The following is an 8,100-nucleotide window of genomic DNA, read 5'->3' as shown; positions in this document are numbered from 1 at the left end:
TCTTAGAAGAAAGTGTGAGAAAAACTCTTGATTTTGTCAGTCTGTGAAAAGATTTTATAAAGACTACTTAAACAAACAAACAAAAAAAAGAATAGGCACGGGGCCTGTAGCTCAGTGGCTAGGGTGCCAGCCACATACACCCAAGTTGGCAGGTTCGAACCCAGCCTGGGCCTGCCAGACAACAATGACAACTACAACCAAACAAAACAATAGCCGGGCATTGTGGTGGGCGCCTGTAGTCCTAGCTACTTGGAAGGCAAGAGAATCATTTAAGCCCAAAAGTTTGAGGTTGCTGTGAGCTGTGATGCCACGGCAATCTACTGAGGGTGACATAGTGAGATTCTGTCTCACAACAAAACAAAACAAAACAAAAAGAAAAGAAAAGAAAAATACTGGCTCAGCGCCCGTAGCTCAGTGAGTAGGGCAACAGCCACATACACAGAGGCTGGCAGGTTCCAGCCTGGTCTGAGTCTGCTAAACAACAATGACAACTTACAACCAAAAAATAGCTGGGCATTGTAGTGGGCACCTGTAGTCCCAGGTACTTGGGAGGCTGAGGCAAGAGAATCGTTTAAGCCGAGAGTTTGAGGTTGCTGTGAGCTGTGATGCCACAGCACTCTACCAAGGGTGACAAAGTGAGACTCTGTCTCAAAAAAAAAAAAAAAAATTTAGGGATGTTAAGCTGAAAAGCTTCAGCACAGCAGCTAAGGACACAACAATTAAAGCAAAAAGACAACCTTCAGATTGGGAAAAGATGATATGAATGGTATGAATCTGACAAGGCTTGATAACTAGAATCTACAGAGAACTTAAAAATAAAAAAAAAACCAGCAAATAATTCCATCTACCACTGGGCAAGAGACATAAACAGAACCTTCTCAGAGAGAGGTGGATGGATGGCTAACAAACATTTAAATAAATGCTCGTCATTCCTAATCATCAGAGAAATGAGAATCAAAACCACCCTGAGATATCCCATAACCCCAGTGAGAATGGCCCACATCACAAAGTCTCAAAGCTGCAGATGCTGACACAGATGTGGAGAGAAGGGAGCACTTTTACGTTGCTGATGGGACTGCAAACTTTTACAGTCTCTTTGGAAAGACACATAGAGAATCTTCAAATAATTCAAATTAGACCTCCCATTTGATTCTGCAATTGCATTACTAGGCATCTATCTTGAAGAAAAAAAGTCATTTTCTCATAAGGACATTTGCACTAGACTGTTTATTGCAGCTCAATTTATAGTTACCAAAATGTGGAATCAACCTGAACACCCACCAACCCAGGAATGGATTAACAAGCTGTGGTGTACGTACACCATGGGTACTATCCAGTCGTTAAAAGAGATGGAGACTTTACATCCTTTGATTGAGTTGGAACCCATTCTTCTTAGTAAAGAATCACAAGAATGGAGAAGCAATTATCCAATGTACTCAATACTAATATGAAACCAATAGATGATCTAATATACATCCACATAAGAGAAAAATTCAATTAATTCAAGGTGGGGGGAGGGGGATGGGAGAGGAGGAAAAGAGCAAGTGGGAGGGGGATGGGTGTACTCCCACTTAATGGGCACAATGTTAGGGTATATAGCCCACCTCCTGTGGGTAGGACACAATTATAAGAGGGACTCTAACTAACAAATACAATGTTGTAACATATTTCTTTGTACCCTCAAATTAAAAAAATAATGATGACAAAATTTAAAAATTACCACTAATTCTTTTTTTTTTTTTTTTTTTTTGTAGAGACAGAGTCTCACTTTATGGCCCTCAGTAGAGTGCCGTGGCCTCACACAGCTCACAGCAACCTCCAACTCCTGGGCTTAAGCGATTCTCTTGCCTCAGCCTCCCGAGTAGCTGGGACTACAGTCGCCCGCCACAACGCCCGGCTATTTTTTGGTTGCAGTTTGGCCGGGGCCGGGTTTGAACCCGCCACCCTCGGTATATGGGGCCGGCGCCTTACCGACTGAGCCACAGGTGCCACCCTAATTCTTTTTTTTAATTAAATCATAGCTGTGTACATTAATGCAATCATGGGGCACCATACACTGGTTTTATAGACCATTTGACACGTTTTCATCACACTGGTTAACATAGCCTTCCTGGCATTTTCTTAGTTATTGTGTTAAGACATTTATACTCTATATTTAGTAAGTTTCACATGTACCCTTGTAAGATGTACCATAGGTGTGGTCCCACCAATCACCCTCCCTCCACCGATCCTCCCACCTCCCTTTCCCTCCCTTTCCCCTTTGCCAATAATTCTTTAATGCCATCAAATGCCTAGCCGATATTTACATTTTCAATTGCTTCATAAAGGTCCTATTGTTTTTTTGTTTTTTTTTTAGAGATAGAGTTCCACTTTATCGCCCTTGGTAGAGTGCTATGACATCACAGCTCACAGCAACCTCCAGCTCTTGGGCTTAGGTGATTCTCTTGCCTCAGGCTCCCGAGTAGCTGGGACTACTATAACACAACACCCAGCTATTTTTTTTTTTTTTTTTTTGTTGTTGTTGTTGTTGCAGTTTGGCCGGGGCCAGGTTCAAACCTGCCATCCTCAGTATATTGGGTCCTGTGCCCTACTCACTGAGCCACAGGCGCCACCCAGTCCTATTGTTTTTATAATTTATTTAAATTAGTGCCCAAATGAGGTTCACACACTATGATTTGTGTCTTTTAAATATTTTAGTCTGTAGGTGTTTCTGTCTCTTTCTTCACACTTCCCCACTGTACAATATAATTTATTTGTGGAAGAATTGGGATCATTTGGCTGTGGAGTTTCCATTATTTGGATTTTGTGGATTATACCCCTGTAGTGAACTTAACATAGTCGTCTGTCCTGTGTCTGCTTTCCCTATAAATTGATCTTTGTATTCAGAGGCTGGACTAGATTAAGATTTTATTTTTCTTTTGGCAAAATTATTTCATAGATGGGGTTTGGTCCTTCCATTAGGAGCACATATCAACTGACTGTTTTCTTTTTAGTGATGGTAGAAGTTGCTGACAATCTTTGCCTAGACACTGCAAAATGGTGATAATGCAATTCTATTCTTCCTTTTTCATTTCTTTTCTTTTTTTTTTTTTTGTAGAGACAGAGTTTCACTTTATGGCCCTCAGTAGAGTGCCATGGCATCACACAGCTCACAGCAACCTCCAACTCCTGGGCTTAAGCGATTCTCTTGTCTCAGCCTCCCGAGTAGCTGGGACTACAGGCGCCCACCACAACACCCGGCTATATTTTTTGCTCAGTCGGCTGGGGCCGGGTTTGAACCCGCCACCCTCGGTATATGGGGCCGGCACCCTACCGACTGAGCCACAGGTGCCACCCTCATTTCTTGTAATGTTATTGTGTATGTACATTTATTATCCAGAGTACTTCTATACAGGGAAATTCATTCTCATCTGCTACTTATTAAACTACTACTATAGACTGGGCGTTTTGTGTATTATATTTCATATGTCAAAGTGATAATTATTTTCCATAAAATTAAATCTCAGCCATCTTCGTCCTTATTTTCGTGCTTCTTTCTTTCCTCTTGTTTTCTCTTTTCCCCACTTTGGATTTGTTCCTGCGAGGATGCAGTCATATCAAGGATCCTTTGAGGTCACAAAGAGAGCTGGAAGTTCTGAAAACATGGGAATTAAATTCAAGTGGCATTTTCCTTTTGGCTATTCAGGAAAATGTAGCCATTTCCCATCAACACTTACCATGTGCAACTGGATTTACTGGCAGCGTACCTGATCTGGTCCAGTTTTACCGGAATCTGTTAAGATTGGGAAGATAAAGCTCATTCTAGAATTTATTTTTATGTGCTCAATTTTACCTTTTGGAGGGGTGAGTCAGTATAGCTTTCAGCCCATTTAGAAGACCATTCAGCCGATTTATTTTTCATAGAATTTAAATCAATATTTTTACTGTTATTTGTGCAATATAAGATACCATCCAATGCTAAATCAAAGAATGCTGTGATTTCCTACAAAACTGCTCTTGGTCCACAGAATCTGGGGTACCTGAAAAATCTATGCAGGTTGGAGACTCAGCCTTTGTTGAATGAGTGAGATACAGATGTGAGTAGGGAGTAATTATTTTTAGGCAAATGAACTTTCAAAGAATAGCAGGACACCTCAAAGCCTGGATTGGGTTAAACCTCTTTACCCAAATGTGTTGACGAGTCCGACTGGAAGAATCAGTCTCCTTGGGGAGAGCCTAAGGCAGGCAGTTTAGAGAAGGGACCCTGGAGTAAGGGTAGGAAGGTAGATTTAGCTCAGGCTCTGACTCGGCCAACTTGCTAGAGAGAGTTTACAGATAAGACTTGAATTTCTGCCTGGGGGTGGTGGCGCAGGCCTGTAACCCTAGTCCTCTGTGAGGCTGACGCAGGTGAATCACTTGAGCTCAGGAGTTTGAGACCAGCCTGAGCAAGAGCCAGACCCATTCTCTACCACGAATAGAAAAACTAGCTGGGTGTTGTGGCCTCCACCAACAGAGGCAAGGGACAGAGGCAAGAGGCTTGTTCAAACCCAAGAGTTTGAGGTTGCTGTGAGCTGTGATGAGGCCATGGCACTCTACTCAGGGTGACAAAATGATATCCTGTCAAAAAAAAAAAAAAAAAAAGACTCTCTCTGTGCCTCAGTTTTTTCATTTGTCAAATGGTAAAACATACGAGCCCACAGTCTTCTCCATTGCCCTGGGATTATTGTAAAAATCAACAAAATAATGCCAGGATTTTGAAAGGCTTAAAGCTCTATTAAAAAAAAAAAAAACATTTCAAGGCTGGCACAGTGGCTTATGCCGGTAATCCCAGCACTCTAGGTGGCTAAGGTAGGCACCTGTAGCCCCAGCTACTTGGGAGGCTGAGGCAAGAGGATTGCTTAAGCCCAAGAGTTTGAGGGCAACAAAATGGGACTCTCAAAACCATACAAAACCAAACAAAAAAAAAATCAATATTTGTTTCTTTTTAGTACCAAAAACATAGCACAGTTAAAAAATGTAGGAAGTATATATTTCACCTTCTTCTTTTTTTTGTGTGTGTGTGGTTTTTGGCCGGGGCTGGGTTTGAACCCGCCACCTCCGGCATATGGGACCGGCACCCTACTCCTTGAACCACAGGCACCGCCCCATAGTACACCTTCTTAAGCTCCTTACTTTTATTTTTGCATATTATTGTTGGTTACTGTGCACATACCAAATTTTTATTGAGATGAAGTCACGTTAGAATACCTTATCCCTTAAATGGTGGGACCATTCCTATGGTTCATATTGCAAGGGTACATGTCAAATCTGTTAAGTATAGAGTATAAATGTTTTAACACAATAATTAAGTAAATGAGGTGAAGGCTATGTTAACTAGTTTGGTGTAAGCATTCCTAATTGTATATAAAATCAGCACATTGTACCCCATAAAGGCATCAATGTATACATGATCTATGTGTTTATGACAATAAAAAAATATTTGACACTGGTATTAAAAAAAAAAAAAGAATACCTTATCCCTGGTAGTGCCCATAGCTCAGTGTGTAGGACACTGGCCACATACACCGAGGCTGGCAGGTTTGAGCCCAGCCTGGGCCTGCCAAACAACAATGACAACTACAACCAAAAAATAGCCGGGCATTGTGGTGGGCACCTATAGTCCCAGCTACTATGGAGGCTGAGGCAAGAGAATCGCTTAAGCCCAAGAGTTTGAGGTTGCTGTGAGCTGTGACGCAACAGAACTCTACTGAGGGCGACATAGTGAGACTGTTTCAAAAAAAAAAAAACACGGTTTCGGTTTTTGCAGCGATCGTCCGCAGAGGCCGGGCTTGTGGGCCGTCAGGAGTGAGGGTTCTGGATCCCGGCCGCGAGATGAGGAACCTGGGGCCATGAGAGGTGAAATGATGAGTTACTACCCAAGTCACACAGCTAATTAAGTAGCAGAGCTGGGATTAGAACTCAGGTTTCCTGTCTCCCAAGATTATTAAAATGAGTCTTCGGAAGCAAACCCCTAGTGACTTCTTAAAGCAAATCATCGGACGGCCAGTTGTGGTAAAATTAAATTCTGGAGTGGATTATCGAGGGGTCCTGGCTACATGAATATAGCCCTGGAGCAGACAAAAGAATATGTAAATGGACAACTGAAGAATAAGTATGGGGATGCATTTATCCGAGGAAACAATGTATTGTACATAAGTACGCAGAAGAGAAGGATGTGAAGACTCCACAAGAGCAACACTTTTCATAGTCGGATATATTTTTTATGAAATTTTTTTCTATATTTTGGTTCTTTCATAGTATGATTTGTAATGTTTTTATAATAATTGGCAACTTTTCATTGATTTACGAGTAAGATAAATGTATAAAATTGTGGATGTAATTTCACATTTAAGTTTCAGTCATTTTCTTTTACCTCTGTGACAGTGTACAGAATGCTAAAAGAATAAAAACAAGATAAAATCTTAAAAAAATAAAAAAGAGTATCTTATCCCTTGTTGTCTAGTGGCTAAGAAAAAAAAAAGAGTATCATTTTATATTTTGCTATTGTGGCTTAACATTTTATTATAAATATGGTTCCGGGCTGAGGCATTATTTTTATAATTATTATTTATGTGCTATTGCCATGGTTGAACATTAAAGCAATTTCACTTTTATACACGAAACTGCCATGAACATCTTTGTGCATGAATTATGTCCTTAGGATAAATCCCCAGCAGTGTGATGGCTGAGAGAAAATATATGGGTGTGTTTGTAGCTCCTAATAGATTTTGCCATATTGCTTTCCAAAGGCTAGTAACAACGAACTGACACCCATAAGAAATGTGCATCATTTTAAAAAGATTATTTTATATCATTTATTCAATAGCCATATGTGAAGACACGTCCCAGATCCTTGTCTGCCAGGACCTTACATTTCTGAGTCCTCCGTTCATAGGAGATAAGTAAATAAAACAAGAAGACTGTGTGTGCTGACTAGGACCCCACAGAAGCAGCAGATAGTTGTGATCGCATGTGAAGCTTGCCTGTTTGATTTTACAGATCTGGTGATATTTTTGCAAGATTTCTAGAAAAAATTAAAAAAAACATAGTACTGCATTATGTGGAATCTTTCATAAAACATACACAGAAATTTCTTTTTTTCTTATGTTGGTTTTCAGGAACGTATCTTTTTATACCAAGTCAAAATCTTTTCTTGTTTGTTTTGTTTTCATTTTGGGGCTGCTGGGTAGGCAATGCTTCAGAAGTGTGACTGAATTTCGAGTATATATTAGTATATGTAACTTCAAGCTATAGGAACGTCCATCATCTTTGCATGTAGATCTTTGAACTTTTCAAAGTTCTTTCACATGTTTTTCTTATTTCATTCTCACAACCAATCCCTGAGGTAAGCTGGGCTGGTGTTATCATCTTAGTTTGACTGAAGGGAGACAGAGGAACAGGGAGACAGAGACTTATTTAAGGCAGAACTACTTCTTCAGGGCTGGCACAGCTTCCTGTATTCTGCCTCCTATATCTTTTCTCCTAATTGCATGGTTTTTATTTTATTTTATTTTATTTTATTGAGACTGAGCCTCACCTTGTGCCCCTGAGTAGAGTGCCGTGGCATCATTATAGCTCACAGCAACCTCAAACTCTTGCACTCAAACAATCCCCTTGCCTCAGCCTCCTGAGTAGCTGGGATTACAGAAGCCTGCCACAATGCCCGGCTAGTTTTTCTATTTTTGGTGGAGACAGAGTCTCACTTTTGCACAGGCAGGTCTCAAACTCCTAAGCTCCTATGATCCACCCGCGTTGGCCTTCCAGAGAGCTACGATTACAGGAGTGAGCCACCATGCCCATCCTTGCACAGTTTTTAAAGATACTCTTTTCATATCAATTAACATTATAAAATATGTGTTTGTATAGAATTAGCTTTGTATGAAGGCATCTTTGCACAATAGTGCTGCATTTTTCTTTACAGCAGCTGTGGGATGAAGGGGTTCTTTAGTTTCTGTAATGGCCACAGCTGTCCTATGGTCAGTGGCAAGTATGTGTTGGCATTTCTCATTGTTTGTTTTAATCCGTATCATAACTCTGTGAAATAGGAGGTGTCATCCTTCACATGTTATAGGGGAGGAAACT

The 8,100-nt window shown here is 40.7% G+C and overlaps 1 pseudogene; it reads left to right on the top strand.

The window, feature by feature from the left end:
* Positions 1-5,805: 5,805 nt before the first annotated feature.
* On the top strand, positions 5,806-6,289 carry LOC128567943 (U6 snRNA-associated Sm-like protein LSm6; annotated as a pseudogene).
* The last annotated feature ends 1,811 nt before the right edge of the window (positions 6,290-8,100 follow it).

The sequence above is a fragment of the Nycticebus coucang genome, chromosome 16, assembly GCF_027406575.1.
Source record: "Nycticebus coucang isolate mNycCou1 chromosome 16, mNycCou1.pri, whole genome shotgun sequence".
Lineage (NCBI taxonomy): Eukaryota > Metazoa > Chordata > Mammalia > Primates > Lorisidae > Nycticebus > Nycticebus coucang.
The sequence above is the reverse complement of the archived record's forward strand: the minus strand, read 5'-3'. Positions and strand labels throughout refer to the sequence as shown.